Here is a 20,052-nt window from a genome sequence, read left to right on the forward strand (position 1 = left end):
GAAGAGAACATTTTGCACATTAAGAAGGATCCCAGAGGCCACCAAGAAATATCTATGAATGTGAATACAGGAACACATTTTCTGTCTATCAAGAATAGCTCTTCTCAAAAGATTTTGGGACATTCTATACTCGTGAAGGATTTATTCCTCTCCATAGAAAGGGAAATATAAGCATAACCATCTTTGACCTTAGTACATGATTTGAAATAATTAATCAATGGGAAAAACCTTAGATGTTTGTAATTTTGGTTCCAAATGATGTTACTGGAAAACCTTCCTAGCTTGTGTTCAGAGAAATAAATCTTTCCAAAACTATGATTTTTGCACATCTTTCTCAAAGGAGAATGCCATGAAGAACATTCAGTACACTGTACCGTGCAATAAACTGGTAAAAAACTGTGACAATATCTTTCCGAGAAAACTTAGAATCAAAGGAGAGATAGTAATGATTGTGTGATGAGATGAAAACTGATTGCACGGTGGGGGAAATACTACTCAGTACTTTCTCAAATATTGTGAAAGGCATTTTATTATTCATTAGGTTAAACAAGGAAGTCAATAAGAAACATCTGTCAATAACCTAAACTATTAGCTGATGAGTGGGTGATTGTTTATTGGATTGAGTGGAGAGAAATGGTAGGTGTTACTGCAGCTAGACACTGATTTCAACATCTCATTCGGTCAGATGTCTTAAGATATAACAGGTCCCAAGCCTGGGTAACCTTGCAAGTTGTAAGATGAAGAGTGAAGAATAAAACTGAAATAATTCTTAATTTTCAAATAAAAACCCTTTTCCTAAAGTGCTACTTCTATAGCATCATTCTTTCATTCGCAACTCATGGCCACTAGCTAAGAGCTCATCTTCTATCGACATGTTTTCAAACAATATTTCCCAATTACTAAGCCATGTATGAAAGATGATTCTTCACATAAAAAAACTTTGGGGATTTTCTTTTCTTCTCATCAAAAATCGATGTACAGGAAATTGCTCAAATTTGTCAGAACAACCACTTCTGTTCCAACTTAATCATTAGATCTAGCCTGCAAGACAGCCTGCTATACTGCCTTTTCCAAGAAATCAGCTATCATGTCTTACAGAGTAACCTGTTAGAATTATTTGCTTCATATCAGTGGCTTTTTTTCAAGCTTTTTTACCTAAATCATGGGTGGAGCCATGCTTGTTTCAGTCTGTTCCCAAATGTGGTGTACTAAGAAGCTAATTTCTAGAGACAGTAAAGATCATGTATCCACATACCAAATGCACGAAGGAAACGGCTGAGAAAAATATGCTTGCACTGAACAAGGGAGAATTTATAGTTGTAAGGTGTGAGATAAGTCTTCCACTTGCCATTATCTTAAAGCTACAAAGAAATACAGAAAAAATATTAGTTATAGGCTGCTACACTTTCAGCATGATCCAGAAAAACTTCCATACAACACCTAACCCTCTCCTCCCCAAAATACTGTTTTTCCTTGATGGATCTACATGTCTCAAGTATGAGGGTTTTTTTCTTCCCATCTTGATTTTCTTATTTCTTTCCTCAACCAGAAGCACCCTAAATTACTGGCAAGCTACCGAAGTCAAAGAACAAAAACTAGAAAAGAAAACAAACAAACAAAGTAAACAGTGGCACTTTCTTTCTTCAAAGAAGATACCCCTGCCTCACAAAATACCCAAACAAGGCAGGAAAGTGCCGTAAGCAGCAAATTCCTGTTGGCAAAGCTATGCAGAACTAGCTGCAAATTTTGTGAGCCTAATGAATGGTCAGTGATTAGCATTATTGAGATGGAATGTATTTCATTGAAATATTCAGTGTCTCATATCAGTGTCACACACCACAGCATTAATGGGATCAAGATGCAACAATAATAGTTTCCATGACAATGCAGCACATGCGCTCAGCAGCACCTCCCTGGGTAAACAGTAATCCTTCAGAAAAACAAGAAGGTCATTACAGCAACTTGTCAAATCAATGCAGAGAGTGTCTGAGCCGATTAAGGCATCTTCTCTCAGCTCTGACACGGTGTCAATAGTACCGGGCCACTAGTGCTCAGTCAGATGACTGAAGTGAAATGCCCATCAGTCAGGGAGCTGAGGTGGACTAATGATTCCCTGTGCTGCCTATTAGAACTACATGACAACTCAATCCTGTTTGCTTAAAAAAAAAAAAAAAAAAGTGACCTTGTTGCTTTGTTTGAAGCTGAATTAAATTGACAACAGCAGCTAATCTTTACCTAGGGCGATTAACAGAATTAAAGTACAACAGCAAAGGCACTCAAGGTTTTATGGCTTATATTCTTAGTTTGATAATGCTTGCAATCTACTAGGGTCTTTACAACCAAATACAATGTAAATATGTATAACAAGCCAAGCTATGTTTGAATGGATCTGAATTAATCTATTTGTAAGAGGACACTATTTTAAGTGAGTAAATGCGCAGAGGCAAAGTATGGTCTAAATACAGTAACAATCAGCCAACGGTTTAAAAAAAAAAAAAAAGTGAAGGAAAAGTTCAAAGGAAAAAACTATTCTATACTTGCCAGCCTACATGTGTGGGTGCTGCTCCAGGTAAGGAAAGGATATATTCAATATGAACATTACTTTAAAGATGCTTTAGGACTGCAGCTTTTAGTGTGAATACATAGTGTCATGGTATGTTCCCCAAAATACATGGGCACAGTATGTACCTTATTACTTTATAGCTATAATGAAAATCTCTAACAAATAATCAATATAAAGCAAATGTATAAGCATGTAGGTATACATGCTTTTCACCTGAGGCCATTCTAAACTGATGAGCTTGATGAAAGTCTTCATGTTCGCATCATGTTTCCCAGCAGTTTATCAGTTTACATTACTGACCTACTCAATCAAGAGGAAGACAGAAGTTACGAGGAAAAGAGAAGAATCCCAAGCAGAATGTTTTATCTATGTTAAAGAGAAAATCTGAGCTGCTAGTAAAACTAAGAGATTATCCTTCTTTATTCCACTCACGAACATAATGCTTCAAAGATATAATTTTACCCATAACATTAGCAACAGAGTTGAACTGACTTTAACCAGTTAGATTTCTGAGAAATATGCACCACAGCACTGAGCTTGAGCTGTGGATTGCACTGAGGAAAAGGACGAAGAAATATGTAGCTGCCCAAAGTGTTTTCACTGAAGCCTCAAAGCCTAGCAAAGCCAGAGTTAATTGACATTGGTGGGCTTTGAAACAAATACTCATTCCAAGAGCACTATTTTTTTTTTTCAGATTATGTGAATGTGAATAGAATAGGGTTCAAATCTACAGAAAATCTACCATAAAGATATGATACAAAGCCTGCACAAAACCTGCTGCAGAGTAACAAGCATGATGAGGACAAAGGGGATTTATGTTTACCAAGAAATAAGTCATTGGAAGGACTAAATAGCTCAAGGGACTGGTACTGAGTTTGAAAGCTTTTCACCTCTTAGTATCAAACTCAAATCTAGCCCCAAGCTGTAGCTATTGAAGGTCATTATCATCCAGTGGCTGTTCAATATTGTGAAAACAGCCCACTTCTCGCTGTACAGGGAGTCACATTTCAAAGACAGCAGCATTTCTGAGGTTCATTAGAACCCATAATTTTGGTTTCAGCATAGAGCACTTTATCAGCTGCTGAGCATCATGCCCTCCAGAGGTTGACAGATCAGACAGGAAAGTTTGCAGTGCTGCCACAATGCTGGCCATGCTGCATGTGACAGAAGACTTTTATTGCTATGTCTCAAATCTAGCAGGCTTTGAACTGCAACTGCAAAAGTTAGAAAATACAGAATACATTTAAATTTTTCAGCACTTGATTCAGGTTTTATTCAACAAGCAGTGAAAATCTTAAATGGTTGCTCACTCACACAACCTCAAATAGGAAAAGACAACATTTTAAGAGTGAATTCCCAGTAACATTTGCAGTGAGAGCAAGCCTTAGAGAGGAAATATACAGAATCTTAGACTTCCTCATGAAGTTCTCATGCTGTGCTCTAAGCAATTTATTAGTGGTGCATCATATGTAGTCATATGTGCAGTGCTTACTTTAATTCTTTCAGCATTAGGTTTTATCATGTGTCTTTCTCTACATCAGTTCAGAATTGCACTTTACCGTGATTAGTTTGTGTTACACAAAAGGTTCACATCGGTGCTCATTATTTTACATAATTGGCTAAAGCACATACATCAGTAAACCCGTGCCATTTGATCTCAGGCAAAGTAAAAATTTGTTATTTGAGTACAAATTTACCATTGTAGCACGAAATTTCTATTGATATAAATAATCGTAATTATTATTATTTTGATATATTTTACATAAATGTAAATTCTGTGGATAGAATCACAGACATTTACAGATATACTGTCCATGGTGTTCCAGCATGCTCTGCTGGAGTTTGACAAAGTACATCTAACAGTATTGCCTTTGTCCCTGGTGGCAGCCTGTGTAATAGGTACTAGATCTATACAACCCAATAGCAAGAATTAAAAAGTATTAAGGTCTTTCACTGGGGAATGATTTAATTGTTGGTTGTTAATCAACCTGACCATGTTTCACTAATCTTGAATTACTTTCTAATCTGACAGTACATGCACGCATGAGAAAGAACATTGGGGAAAGACAGGATTTTATATATTAATTCCGAAACGTGACTAAGAGCGCTCTCATTTTATATGATGATTGAAACTCCACTTCAAGTTAGCCAAAAAAATAATGAGGTAAAATGATCTATTTCTGCATGCAAATTAAAGCTGACATGATGGCAGACCATTCTAAGGACGGGGTGGGGGGGATAAAAAGGCAAACAAACTAAAATTCCAACAACTGTGAAAAAAAAAGCTGATTTGTGATTAAGTGATATTTTCCCATTAACCATTAGCTCCAAGAAGACAGAAACTTGTATTCGTGATACAACACAGATCTTGAAAGACAAAAAAGAAGAGGTATTTCTTTCAGGTTTCTAACAAGCACAGATAACATCAAAATTGAGTCATTTCCTGACTGTTAAGCAGGAACTTTTCTGGGTAGTTCATAATCATCAGTGATGACAATTACTGTCTCTATCAGGAGACAATATTTTAATTTTAATTCAGACGGTGCCCTCACCAACTAGAAGAATATTGAGAAAAGAAATATACCTTTCCTGACATTTGTGTATAAATAAAGGTTGCAATTACTACTGAACTATCCCATTGTAGATCTAACAGAAACTAAAAAACAAAGGAAGTTTTCAAGAATGCCTATTGGAGAAGAATCTTGTGAACATGTCTTTTGGCATGATGCTTTACATATGCCTATTTAAAAGTTATTTTTCAAGCAGTGCTGCTATTTAAAAATAATAATAAAAAAATCTGTAGTACATAATTCCTCCAAAGCCACAACCGACACTTTAAGGGTGACATCCTCTTTTACAAAAAACAAAGCTCATGGATACTAAAACTGCAGACCTCTGTTGTCTAAATCTAGAATTAGTTGTTCAGCGTAAAGCGAAAGTGCTTAATTTTGAAGGCAGGATTTGAGGATATTAGCATATGCTTTCTTTAAAAGCCTGAACTAACTTTGGACATTTAAATAGTCTTAGCAAAAAATCCCCCAAGTGTAACATTTGAATTTTTTGGCCCCATAAATTAAATTTGACAAACCTCACAAATGTACTTGCAAATTCCACAAAAATTGTGACTCAAAGAGAACAAAAGGCCTGACTGGGAGAAATGCTGTTTTTAAAACTAATAGTGTTCTTCAGAACTATACATTTGCTTAAAGATATTAGGTTCCACAGGAAGGCATCAAGAGCCTTTACTTTATTATTCTTTACTTTTTCACAGTTCTGTCTCAATTCAGAGCTCCTTGCTTCTGCACAGTGTGGGCAGAACTGAAGAGCTGTAGGTACTGCAACATCTCAAAGAACCACTTTATGGTAAGTGACCTTATTTTCTTGTCAAGTGTGTGTCCATGTGGCAAATAAAATTTCCTCAAGTTGGTAGTGACAGCACCAGGCAAACAGAGACTGAAGGCTCGCTTCAACTTGATATTCGACCTAAATGATATACTAACTAGACAGTGTCTAATAAAAGGTAGTAAGATGTTACATGTAGCCACTTCAAACACCTCAAAAAATTGTTCTTTAAGAATCATGAGGACTAAAGCAAGCATTTCCTTTGTCCTGGCAGAATATACCTTAAGGTTCAAAAGGAAAGATTTGTTGCTTCACTGAAAGAGGGTGGAAAAGTCATACCTGATCAATTCCGACATTCTTAGGATGACATAATTTAGCCTGTCAACATCCTGGATGTAGCCACATAAAGGTAATATAAACTAATAAACAAAAAATAAAGGGATGACATATAGAAATCTCTGTTGATGATCAAAGTATATTATCATCCTTCACAGCTTCTAGCTTTGCTTAGAGCAGAAACTCTACCAGCTACTGAAATGGTTCAAGGAGAATTGTGGTACTATCTCATGGATTAACTGGGACTCAGTTTTCATGACCACCACTGCTGCTTACTTACTTTCCATGCAACGATAAGGAAAGATATATCTCAATAAATAGCTGTTATTATTAAAATGTTATGAGCTGCGTGGTCTGACATCCAAGGTGGGAGTCAGTCATCATTACAACGATAATGTTGAAATTCCAAACGGTGCCAGGTTTCTTTCTTAAAGTATGGCTAATGCTCCTGAGAAATTTCAACACTATCAAGCTTTGCGGGGGGGAATAAATGTACTGGAGCAACTATTTTATTAATTTGTTTCACAGAAAAATGGTAGTTCCAGTGAATTTTATAAAACCTGAAGTCCTCCAAAGGAAGAGGAAATTTACCAGAGAACCTGTTTTCATGTGTTCTTTGGATTCAAATGCAAGGGTAATGTCTTCTGTGGAAACAGAATATAAGCTATATGCGGACAGTGAGTGAAAAGATTGCTGGAAATGAAGATTAACCTATGGGCTTATGAAAAGTGATGACAAGAACAACACTTGACAGTCATAAATGGTCTTTGGACTGTTATAGGCACTGAAGAAAGAAGAGCTTTTTAAATGGAGACTCAAATTTCTGTGAATCTTCAATTCTGTTAAAAACAGTGGAGAAATTACAGACTGGTACTGACAGAAATGTATTGTATCTGTTACATGTGTATACTAGGGGCATAACTCTTGCATTAAATAGAACTAAAAATGAAGTCATTAAGGTCGTAAGAACTTTATGAATATGTCAGCTTAAGATGCTGTCATACAAATTTTACTCTCCATAATAAATCCTCATATGGTCCCATAGGACGTGATGTAACAGACAATAGCATTCATGTCCATGAAATCACATAACCCAATGGGAATCATAACAGAGAACTTGTTAAGCATCGGCAAGGTTTTGAATGACTGCAATTAAGTAACCTACTTCTCCCCTTATGTTCCACCACGACAGCTGAGGTCAGCTGGAACACTTGAGTCTCTAAACAAAAATGTCAGGGGATGTTGACAGGAAATTCTCAGCAAAAGCCCTTCACCTCTGGAATTCATTCCTCTTATTATAGCTTTGACAGGGCCCAGGTCAGTTGACAATCAAGATATAGAGCAAGGCCTCATTCATAATACTTCCCAACAGAGCCATAAAGATGCCTTTTAATAAGCTATTTTGGCTAATTAGTTATTTAGGCACACTAAATTAAATAACAAACCATATTCCCATTTCCCTGTATTTTTAAACTTAACATACATAGCTAGAAACATGGCTTTTTTTTTTTTTTTTAATCCAGGCAAAAACACTGAGAGAAGCTGTATATTAAAGACTTGAATGGAAGGATGACTGAAAACACAAGACACACAATGTTTACATCTGTAATGAGAAAAGCAAAGAAAATGTACAGTAATGAGGGGTAATTTAGAGAATAATCAAAGTAATATTGTAATGACTACAACCAGCATATCATGCCTGAAGGGAAATATCCTGAAGGGATATCTTGCCTAAAGGGATATGGTCTATACCACAAAAGCTTGGAGCCATTGAAACCCCTAGAGAAAGACGATAATGGCCGTACATAAAGTATAATTTATTTACAATTTGAGGCAGGCTTCCATCAAGTCCCTAATGACAGGCTTACTAGTTACATTAAAAGCTGTGCTGATTCTGATAAAGGCACGAAGTCAATAAAGTAACCAAAAGTGATCTGCAATACAAGGAGAAAATGGATGCTGTTTACTAGGCAAGAAGAAATAGAAATCTGTGTAGCAAGACAGACTTTTAAAGAATCTGTATTAAAAAATTCTCAATACATGATCTCATGGCAGCAGACAGACTATACTGGCTATTCATAAAGAAGCGTGATCTGATGTGGATCTAACAGCTCCATGTTGGAAATATTGAGAGACCATATCTTTTTTAACATTTTATTCTTACTCATTCTTGCTTATGTTTTTAATCATTTGTGGGAAAGGGAAACTGAAAGGTCTTTTAGGAATAGAAATCTTCTAGCTATTTTCCCAGTGCTTCTGAACAAGTGAGACATCTATCGATAAATACACGTGTAAGGATAAAACAAGAAGTCTTAAACATTACTGAAAAAGACAATATATCACATGGAATACACAGCAAAAACAGGAAAGTGAAAAGTAGTGTGTGAAATTTATTTTGCGTAAGAAATTAGTCTTCTGTCTTTCATTAATGTAAATTGGGAGATATTCCATTGAAACCAACCTGGTTTTACTGATGTAAAACTAGTGAATAAAAAGAAAATCACCACCATCAAATCTAGACTTGCAAAAGGTTGTTACAATACTGAAAGAGAAAAATTACCACCTGCTTGACAGAAATCGGTAGAGTTCATATTAACTTGTGCTTATTTCCTGTCATATTACTGCAACACTTCAGATCTGCAAGTCCCACCAGTCTTTCCTGTCCTGCAATCAGTTCTGCATGGTGCTCAAAACTCATTCTGAATAAGCATTGACATTTTAAAGTCATACCCTGCTCACACAGAGACCCTAATTCTATGTCATTACATATTTTTTTGATCCTCGTTTAAATGTTTATAATGAGATGTTAACTGAGGCCTTTAAAAAATACTAATAAAAAAAAAACAAGAAAAAGCTTCAAACATGGTGTAAGTATATTGTTTTTCAGTACACTATGATTTTATAAATGCAAACAGAGTAATTGCAAGCTACCACCGTTGCAGCTACAGCCAATTCATCTGAACCCATGGAATATTTAAGATGCAAAATCTGATAGCTGGATTGCTCTGTAGATCACACCTACAAAGGGGATCTCCTTGAGGGGAAAAAAAAATGCATTTTTACAGTCATTGGTTGTATCACAGTTTCTTTGGTTTGTGGAATTACGTAGTTTAACAAATTAATTAAAAGAGAACCACCAAGGCTTCCATCCATGACGTTGTTTTAGTTTTTCACAACTGAATACTTTTCATAACAATCAGCAAAGAAAAACTTCTTCACCTGCACACTGTACAGGATAGTCCCTGAAGAGAGGCAGGGACACCTTCTGACACATGTGACCATTAAGCCTCAGGGCCAAAGGATCATGTTCTCTTAGTCCACCAATGAATCTGTAATTCTTTTATGCAAAATGTATGGTGTATCCTTAAGGCCAGGAGGGTACCTACAGGCTAGAAAATCCTATGCAGGACCAAGGACTGGGACATTCTGGTAAGGAACCAATAAACGCTGTGGAGGTGGAAAGAGTAGGTTTGAACCTATAACTCCTCTGTTTCGGATACATATAATTTTAAAAGCATGCTCTTCCTCTACAACCCAGAACGGATTTAAGACTCTGCATTCATTATGGAGATATGTGTATCTTTATGAAGATACGCATACTCCTTATGGAGATGCATATCTCCATGTAAATCAGGCACTCCTGTCTTCTAAATTTCCTACACCCTTACGTTCCCATTCTGTAGGGTATCTGCTACAGGTGCCATGATGAGATTCCTAACATTTCCCATGCATTCAATACAGAATTTAGAGATCTCATTAAGGCTCTTAAAACCAGTCTAAGGAAGCACCTAAGGATTAATAAATAACTGTAGCACACAGCCTATACCCATCTATGACTTTAGTCTAGTCCCTCAAAAATATATGCAGGACCTGAAAACTAAACGTACGGTATTCATATGTCTACACCTTGACAATTTTTTCCTTGAGCAGTCAGTAAACTCTAGGCAGGGAAATGTCAAAGGAATAGGATGGGCTAGAGAATAGGAAACTGTGGGTGTGTAGAAGGATCTTTAGTAATTGGTCTCTATGAGGAAAGTATCGTCGAGATATGTTACTTTTTCCAAGAAGGACTTAAGTCATGAAACAAGAGCAGAAGCATCAATTGTGGCTTATAAGCATGACTGAAACTTTAAAAAGAAAAACCATTATGATAAGACAAAGGAGTTTGTTCACAGGTAAATAAGCACGCTGGAAAACTCCACCCTGATTCCAAAATTCAGAAAATGGAGAGAATGAAGGAGATTGTGGTTTCAGAGTAAAGAGATGTAAATGAAATATTGACTTCTCATGGTAGTAGAAAAAGACATAACACAGATAGTTAGTCTCGCAAATCTGTGAGCATTCATAAGGACTTCACTCGTGTCAATGTAATCTTTGGGAGCAGTAAGACAGCAGGAAACAAGGGAGACATTTATTTGAAACTGTAAAAATCGAGAATAAGAAATACCGTAATCTTGAACATCCGTCAGAGCATAATTGTTGTTTTCCATTTAGTGGCAAAGTATGACTTTCCAAGGGCTGTTAGAAGGATCACCATTTCCCAAGGACAGCTCTGATGATGAGTGATGGTTCCAGTGTCCTAGTAAGCTTTAATATCTTTTTTTCTCCCCTTGCCTTCCTCCTTTGCTATGCCATGCTGCCAGTTATAAAAGCTTGGTGTAATCCCCAGAGTTTAGAGAGAAAGTGCATTAGATGTATGGAGGGCAAGGCAGACATTGGCTTTGGCAGTTTGTGTGAACTGATGAAGAGCAGCAGCAAACTCCCTCGATGGACCAAGAGAAATGCATTCCCCTTTTGAATCACTATTCAGACAGTACCAGAACAACCAATCTGAGTTACATGTTTGTATATAAAAGTATAAATTCACATACATATCAGTAATATAGACTTCCATTAGAAAATAAATCTTTTCACTTTTTTTTTGGTTTGCATTATGTACTATCTCTACAAACATCCCCCAAAGTCAATTAGAGTTTAAAAACCTGAGTCTAATCAAAAGAAAATGGAATCTTCATTCTATAGTTACATGATGGAACAGTACACAAAGTGAGAGGTGTGATTTTAAGCATTTGGGATTATGACTTTCATACAATTCTGAAACTGAAATCTCAACAGGAAAGGAACACGCAATTACAACAGCTTTCTTTTGCATTGGTTCATCCACATTAAGTATGGCAAGTTATATACAGCAAAAAATTCTCAGCCTAAATTAGCAATACTATATTTTCACAATGTGCAAGGAGAGGAAAGGGCACATAATTAAAATGTATAAATAAGCACGGTCAGTTAGCTCTGAAAAAAAAATCCCCTAGTTTTATACAGTAAAATAATACTGCAAGCCCCCACAAATAAATATTCACTTTAAAATTTCTCATTCTTCTAATAAAACAGCCTCCTCATACAGCATTATTATGCAATCCTCTTCTATTCTCGTGAATGTAAGCTATGATGTATCTAAAATCTACTAAGACCTACAATGGAGTTTTTGCTAGATTCATTACAGTTTGATGTCAAGTGATGAAATCCATGTAGTTATTTTCTACCAGTATCTTTGCGTGCATTCTGTCTGCCATGCTATACCGTATACCACTGCTAGTGAATGTATGCTATATTCAAACGTCGTCAGCCAGTCATTATATAAAAACCAGAAATAAAACTCCTTAGAAGCAAAGTGAAACCAAAAAAAAGGAAATCAAGACTAGTTCTCTTAAAATCCTTCTAAGAGGTTTTGAGCCAACAGAATTTAGCCCACTCTTTGATGATATTAATGAATTACTATACTGACAATGATGCTATTTAATTGCAAAATAAGAGCTTCACTGAACTATGAAAACAGCCTCACAACCCATAATTAAAAAAAAAATAAATATATGAATTAGTCCTTCACTATTCCCATTTGAATCAAGCAAATTTCTTGAATTTTATCCTCAGTAGCTTTATTGTCACACAATGAAGATATAATTCTCTCTCCTTCACCCTCCTTTGCCTCGATCCTTAGTCACAGCATTACAAAGTTTGCTTTCCAAAGATTCTGTATTTGTGCAAATGCAGGATTCTTTCATTTGCAAAATAACAGTGCTGTGAGACACTAATCGTGGACCATGAAAACCTAAGCAGTAGGGCCTAGCCCAAAGTCCTTACATAACTTTAAAGCAAGTCTCAGAAATGTAGACAGCCACGCACTTGATTGAGCAGTGCCACTTGGATGCCATTGTGGAGACCCATTAGCTAAATAAATACCTAGGAAAGACAAGAATTCTTAGTGTGTAAACTGTTGCTTGTTAATGTGCTTGAATGGTTTAAAATGCCCACAGAATTCTCTGCCTCTGACCTTAAGACAGTCTTAAATCAATTCTAGTCTGACAGTATTTAGCGCTTCCTGAAGAGCGACCCAGAGACTGATTTTAGACATGCTGGCTGGAAGAAATCTCTGGAAGTTATCCAGACCAGCCTCCCATTCAATGCCAGCTCTAACGCTTTTCTTCTGGTGGGAATCTTGACAGAAAATATTGCAGTACATTTACCACATGCAGTGTGTGTGTGCTTGCACTTCCACAAGTGCACAGACACTTATAATGCAAAAGTTTTAAGAGATCAGTATTGTACTGACCAAGGCAGTATCAGTTATTCTTTAACAAGATGAGAAAATTATTTTGGTATATGTTTGAAAACAGAAAAAAACCCATCTATTACCTTTTAAAGGACCTTGAAACTTTTTCTTGCATGCGTATCTTCACACGATCCTTGTTGCCAAATGCATACTTCTGCAAAAACTCGCAGAGAGCTGCTATGCACGCATACGACCTCATGAGAACTTTGCAACGGAGTAACGCTGCAGTAATGAATAATTTTGTAACTCATTACATGTTCTAACAAGTTGTAGTTTCCTCCTATGTACAACAGACCTAAACCTCTATAGTGCTCATCTGGCACAGTGTGCAACTAGTAAGTTAGAACAGCAAAGAAACATTTTTTAGGAAGGTTTCTAGTATTTTTATGTTGATGAACACCACTGCTTCCATGATAAGAACTGCCCGTGCTTCTTTGCAAAGCAGACTATGGCAAACAGTAGATTCCATCAGCTATAGCTTTGTCTAGGCAATTGATAAAAGCCTCCAAGCAGATTCTCCAAGCTCCTAGTAAAGATTTTTTTCCAAATGAAAAAGCAACCTGCAAAGCCGCAAGATGTGATAATGTGGGGCTTTTTATTTATTGAACCCCAGCTGATTGAATTCTGCATTGCTACATTTTTAACGTGGCTCACACTGATAGGCCAGCTAACAAGTGTTTGCAAACAGCTGAAAGTAGAGAACAAATGCAGTTTGGGGTAGAATTGCGTTGCCTTGCCCTATTTAAATTAGACCTAAGAAGAACTTAAAATATCTGTAGCCATCTGTCCCTGTGTTTACAACTGTGTTATAACCATTGATCTGTGGGACTAAACAGATACTGATTACCTTGAGAAGTAAAGCAGCTGCAGACAAGAGCTGTGAAGCAAGCTGGACTCTTCCCTTCCGCTGCACCATACCTGGTGGTGGGAAGTAACGTGCCAAAGGAGTTTTTCAGTTGCATTTTTGCAGTATCATGATATCTAAGCCAGACTTCCCTGTTTTCTTACTGCTTGATTAACTAGAGGGGAAAAAAAAAATACAAAAACACATCAAAAATCACAATAGTGTAAGCCGTATGAATGCATATTTGTCTTTAAAGCATGTGATAATGGCCTTCCATGTGGGAAAGCCAGAGTCTTTTCATGTGTTTATTAATACAAAATGATAGTTAAACAGTCTGCGCCACATAATAGACATTGACTGAGACAGAGTAAACATGTTTTAAACAAAAAATGTATATGTATACTGGAGAAACACAGTTAAAAAAAAAAAAAAAAACCCAGCTCCCTAACATTTAGATAATATAAAGACAGACAACATTTGACATGGATGAATTGCAAGGTCTCAAATAGGAAACTGAGGAGCACACAGATATAATGGAGCCTAAGGAGGCTCTTGAGCGGTGGGAGTGGTGAAGTTCTCTCTGAAGAGATAGTTACCATTTGATTTATCTATGTTACACAGATAAGCAGATAAAAAAAAATCTGCAGCAGCTATGAAAGCACTTAAATACAACACTTAAATGCACTGTGATGTACCATGTGGTACAGAAGCAGGCAACTGGTATTTACAGCAGGGACTTGATCAAAAATAAGGCGGCTGGAGACATGAATGAGTACTATTTACAAGAAGTGTATGATCATATTCACCTCAGGAACTGAATGGTTGGTGTCAGCCTGTGACATTCATCTTGAGATGGCTATAATAAGTGCTAATGATGAATGTAATCCACACAGCCAACAGCTTTACTAGCAAGGTAAATCACATTTAGTATTCTCCACTTTTGAAGGATGTGCCCTAAATATTAATTTACAACCTTCCGTTGCTCTTATCTTATAGGCCAATATTATTCATGAACTAATTTTTAGCCTTTATATTGTCATATTATTCTTCTGGATACTTTTAAGCAGCACTGAGTCTACTCAAGCTTTTTAGGTGTTGCCAGACGTTTCCTGTGTGACAACTTCATATATGCAGTAAACTAGACCTGGGCCTCAGACAACAAAACATCTCCCAAAGAGCAACTTAAATAGTTGAGCTAAAAGACGTAGCTATTTCCTAAAAGGGGAAAACAAGACAAAACAAGAGGACTTGATTACAGATATTCTTTCATAGGATCTGAACCTGCTCTTTTAGATGTCAGAGGGAGAGAGAACCGGACTCATAATTGAATAATTTCTGTCTACTACCAGTTCTCATGAAATAATGCAAAGCACATAAACAACTTTCCATCACATTCATCCAGCCTCCAACAAATCCCTGAGCTAGAGGTATCATCTTTGGACCTCACAGCATTTGAAGGACTTTTCTTTCATGCTAGCAGGTAGTTTTTAAAAGCCGTATGTAGTTTGAGCAGTCACAACAGCTTCTGGGAAAGAAATTCCACAACTTAAGTTTGCTTTGTGAATAGAAAATATTTTTGTTTATACCCACTACTTCCACTTGATGCAACTTTGGTTTCGTATTTGAAGAAAGAAAGAATAACTGCTCGTCTTTCTACGTCTGGAATAATTCGACAAGCTTTTTTCATAGTCTTCTCTGAACTACCTTTTTCATTTAACTATCATAAACCTAAAGCCTTGATTCTGAATATTAAGGTATTTCATAATCTATATAATTCATGTTTCTCTTTAGGACTTTCTTTTTTTTAAATGATCAAGCTATTAGCTTCTAAATTTAACAAAAAAAATAACCAAATCACCTGTTTCCTTGCTAAGAAATGTGTTTTGCTATTTTTTTCCCCATGGATAGTTTCCCTTGCTATTTAATTTTAACATATTTTGAACAGAGTACTCACTGTTTCATTTTTGAGGAATTTTGCTTTGTTTATGTAGCCATTCCTATATGTAAAACAGACAACTGCATCTACTGAAGACGTCAACTAAGAATTTGCATGACATTTTTTAAAAATAATCTTATTCAATGCAAATTCATGATACAATTTTTTTCACTGTTCTCTCAGAAGCATAACTAGCACAAATGCCTCAGTTTGTCATTTATCTGGTTTAGTCCTAAACAAAACAATCACATTTTAAAAATAAAGAAAAAATTGCTCAAAGGGAATACCTTGCTCTATTTCTCCCTTCCTGTGCTGTTGTTGTGGACTGTAATTTCTTTACCAGCATTACATGGACACCCCTTATGAGAAGGATGCTACACTTCTTCACTCCCTTATTTTGCATACTCTCCAGAATTTTATTCAAAAATTGATAAGACATCTTTCTCAATCCCTTTCTCTCCTTCAGAACACGGGTTTACGCTATCTCTTCATACCATTTTGACAAGACTCTCATGCCTAATTTCCCTGGAAAATCATTCCAGCAACTCTTTTCACCAAATTCCACCTCCTGAAATATCACAGGGTCACTGAGTATTCATTTCACTTAGGCCACTAAATTTTTAAGAAACAGCAACTCTTTTGATCACAATATATCTAGACAGCATCTGAAAGCTTAAAATATTTTTCATCACCAGGTCTTCTGACAGTTCGGTTCAAACTGAAGGCATACATCAAAATTTGGAACATGCATCTCTGACTCCATGCTGCATTCTGAATGGCCACACAGCAGGAAATATTGTAAGGTGAACATTTGCAAGACTCGGTACTTATCCAGTTATTGCAAGTACACATACCATATACACTGGAATTACAACGGGACATTACCGATGATTAAATGAATTTTTAATGCAATGACTATACATCAGTGTCATACCAAAAAACAGTTGTATATCTATGGAAGGAGACAAAATAACATAGTTCCTTAATCTTGTGTCCAATAACAGTATGATTCAGTGAAAGATAATGTATCAAATAGTGTGTCCTACTCTTTTTGGACATTAATCCTGACAGAAAAATCTTTAGCTTTGTATGGATTAGTCAATGCAAATTCATTAACTACTTGTCATGCTTCTAATACAATCTGCCCTGACCCTAAAGACTTGACACTGTAGTGTTAATCAAATCTACACAAGATCCCATACAGACAAAACGATCCGTTTCAGGTTAGAAAGACTTTTCTTTCCCCCTAAAAAAGAAAAAAAGAAAAGGTTGTAATAAAGTATGAGAAGAATATTGAAAAGTAGAACTCCAGTTTATATTTTTTAAATCCTTTAATTTTAATAAAATTATTCGTAATTTTCTATATTATAAGAAATAAAAAATGAAGGAAAATTTTAGTTTGGTTATTTTTTAAGAGTTGCATCTAGAAAACTACCACTTATGTGAAGTAGTAAATAAGAGTTCTACCTTACAAAGAATAAAATGAAAACATATCTCAATTTAATTGAACATGTTTGCCCCGCCCCCCAAGAAAATATTTTTGGGAAATATTTGGGAAATTTATATAATTTCATGCTACCCAACCATTTCAGTATTGCTTTGATCTTATTAAAAAAAAATATTTGCTGAACTCTTAAGCCCAAAATATCAGATACCCATTTACAACTGGATTAACTAACAGCATCTTTTAGTTCAAGTCTGGCTCTCAGATTTGCAATCCAAAATGGAACATATTATCTCTTCTACTTCCATATCTCATAATAACAAAATGTAGTGTTAGCAGTCTTCAATAAATGCAGCTTACAGCCATATATATTAGACCAATCTCTACGTTTAGTATCTTTAAACAATCATCACCAATATTTGTCTAATCAGTTTGCAGACATGTCCAAAAAGTAAAGTGAATAATGGACTAATTATCAAAATAATTCCACTTAGTACAAAAATATATTTCTCTACAGTTTGGTTTGCAACAAAGTTCAATCAGAATAGTCATATACAATGGCTTTTCTTTCTGACTTTCATGTCTAGCCACTGGTGCCAGGCACTTTGTTTTACCTAATTGACTACGACTAGATATACAAAAGCTTTCTAGCTTAATTGACCCGAACCTCTCTTACTTTTTCTGAAGTGATACATTTTTAGAAGCTGAATACTTTCAGACTTGCTAACAACAGCTGTATGCACTCAGTTTCATAAAAGTCCACCATTCCAGATGCAGCTAATTAACAAGGAAATGTCATCAGTTATACCACTCAGTTTAGTGCTCTTTCTTCCATTGTAGCTGTAATAGTTTAGACAAACCAAATATGAAAAAAGTATAATTCTGAGCCTGCTTCAATGTACAGCCAACAGAAATCTACATGTAATACACATAAATAATATAAATAATAATTCCTCATCTTGTTTTTATTCCTATAAATGTCCTATGTAACAAAGTAAATAATATTTCTCTTATTGTTCCTTGAAATGAAAGGAATAGGAGAAACATTATAGTCCAGAATTGTTTTTATCACCTTATTATTTTTACAGGCATGTATCATGCAAGTTACACTTTTCAGTTAGATCAGATATGAAACCAAGGACTCAAAAGTCATAATACGAATGTCTTAATTTTCACAAAAAGCATTCTGCAGTCAGTAATGATATCAATAATGGTAGTTCTGTATTACCAGTAAAAACAACACTCAGTACTAAACTCTCATGATATTGTAGCCTCAAAAATCATTTCACTTGGATTTGATTGATATAGTTCTTTTTTCAACCATTAAATAAAGCAATAAATAGTGAGATAAACAAATCATTGGTTCCTAACCTATGTATAAAGCCTAGCAGATAACACTAAAATGAAGAGCTGAAAATATTGCTAGATATTTTAACTGCAGATGCTTATATACATTACATAATCTAGTGCAATAGCATACTAGAGAAACCTGTTTGCAGAAACAAACATCATTTAGAAAGGTATGAATAACAAAACTTAGATAGGCCTAATTCCTCATTTAGGTACAGTCCTTGCCTGTGACAATACTGAAATGCCACTTTGTCCATCTCCTTGAACTTGGAGAGCAAGACCAACACATTAAGGCTACATTTTCCAGTACACATTGGGGAAACTGTTTAATGCCTTACATCATGTAAGGGAAAAGAATCCATAAAGAATAATACGGTATGGGCACTCAATCTATGGCATCAAAGCTGTGATGAGATTTGTTTGCTTGGAAATGCCATAGCTTAGTACAAAGCATGACATTTTAGGATGGCATGGGGAGATTCATTACCAGAGGAAAGATACTGAAATAGTGGCAGATAAATTTGAGTTGTAAAAAAGCAGTAGGTACAGCAAGTAGGTCCTGAAATATCAGCTAGGCTAAGCTAGTAACAAGAAATGCTTATCTTAACAATGAGTAGCTCCTGTTCCCCTTGAATGAAGTTTCATAGCATTTTCTTCTATGACACGTGAGTACAATCTTCTTGTCCAAGTGCTAAGCTTTTTCCATGGAGTCGGGTAACTTGACAATATCAAAAATGTGTCACAAAAAATCTGAAACAAGAGTTTTTTTGAAAGAAAACTGGGTTCACTAGAAAATAAAAAATTGCATGGTGAAATATTGAGGAGCTGCTTGCAGACAACTTGCAAACAACAAAAAACAAATGCAACAAACTATTGGCTACATCCCTACCAAACTGGTTTTAATATTAACAAATTGGTTTTAGTTTGCCTTTTGATGTATTTGGCAACAGATGGAATTCACCTCCCTCTTCAAATTTTCATCTGTTTATTCACTTCCCCTGTTTATATTTCCCTTTACAAAAATCTTTTTTGCCCATAGGGGTGTTTATGGGTTTATTTTTCATAAAGTAGTTTCATTAGCTTCTGACTTGTTTAGGTTTTTTGGTGGGGTTTTGGTTTTTTGTTTGGTTTTTGTTTTTTTTTTTTTAATAATATATATTCTGATAGCTATATTGGCTATCTTAAGACAGGTTTCTTCTGACTGTTATTCATCCAGAGCTTTGCCAGGAAGGTATTAAATGTATAAATCTTAACCTTCTTATCATCTAATTTCATAGTTTGTTCTACCTTCAAAAAGAAGTTTCTTTAAGGCCATGGAAGTAATTTCTTGCTCCTGGAGAAACTCAAACTCAAAAAGGAAGCCTACAGAGGATGGAAGCAAGGACAGGTAGCCTGAGAGGAATACAGACAAATTGCCCGAGCAGCCAGGTATCAGGTTAGGAAAGCTAACGCCCTGATAGATTTAAATCTGGCCAGGGAAATCAAGGGCAACAAGAAAAACTTCTATAGGTACGTCAGTGATAAAAAGAAGAGTAGGGAAAATGCAGGCCCTCTCCGGAAGGAAACAGGACACCTGGTCACCCAGGATATGGAGACAGCTGAAGTACTTAATGACTTTTTTGCCTCG

At 35.8% G+C, this 20,052-nt stretch overlaps 1 long non-coding RNA gene across 11 annotated transcripts in view; it reads right to left on the bottom strand.

Moving 5' to 3' along the window:
• The window catches only part of LOC141745052 (uncharacterized), a 73,096-nt gene extending 54,062 nt beyond the window's left edge, over nt 1-19,034 (bottom strand). For 3 of the 11 annotated variants that reach the window (XR_012587661.1, XR_012587660.1, XR_012587659.1), the window contains exon 1: nt 13,699-15,632. This is a non-coding gene — a long non-coding RNA (uncharacterized LOC141745052). The other 8 variants (XR_012587651.1, XR_012587652.1, XR_012587657.1 and 5 more) reach the window with 6 other exon arrangements.
• Nucleotides 19,035-20,052: the final 1,018 nt, after the last annotated feature.

The sequence above is a fragment of the Larus michahellis genome, chromosome 6, assembly GCF_964199755.1.
Source record: "Larus michahellis chromosome 6, bLarMic1.1, whole genome shotgun sequence".
Taxonomy (NCBI): domain Eukaryota; kingdom Metazoa; phylum Chordata; class Aves; order Charadriiformes; family Laridae; genus Larus; species Larus michahellis.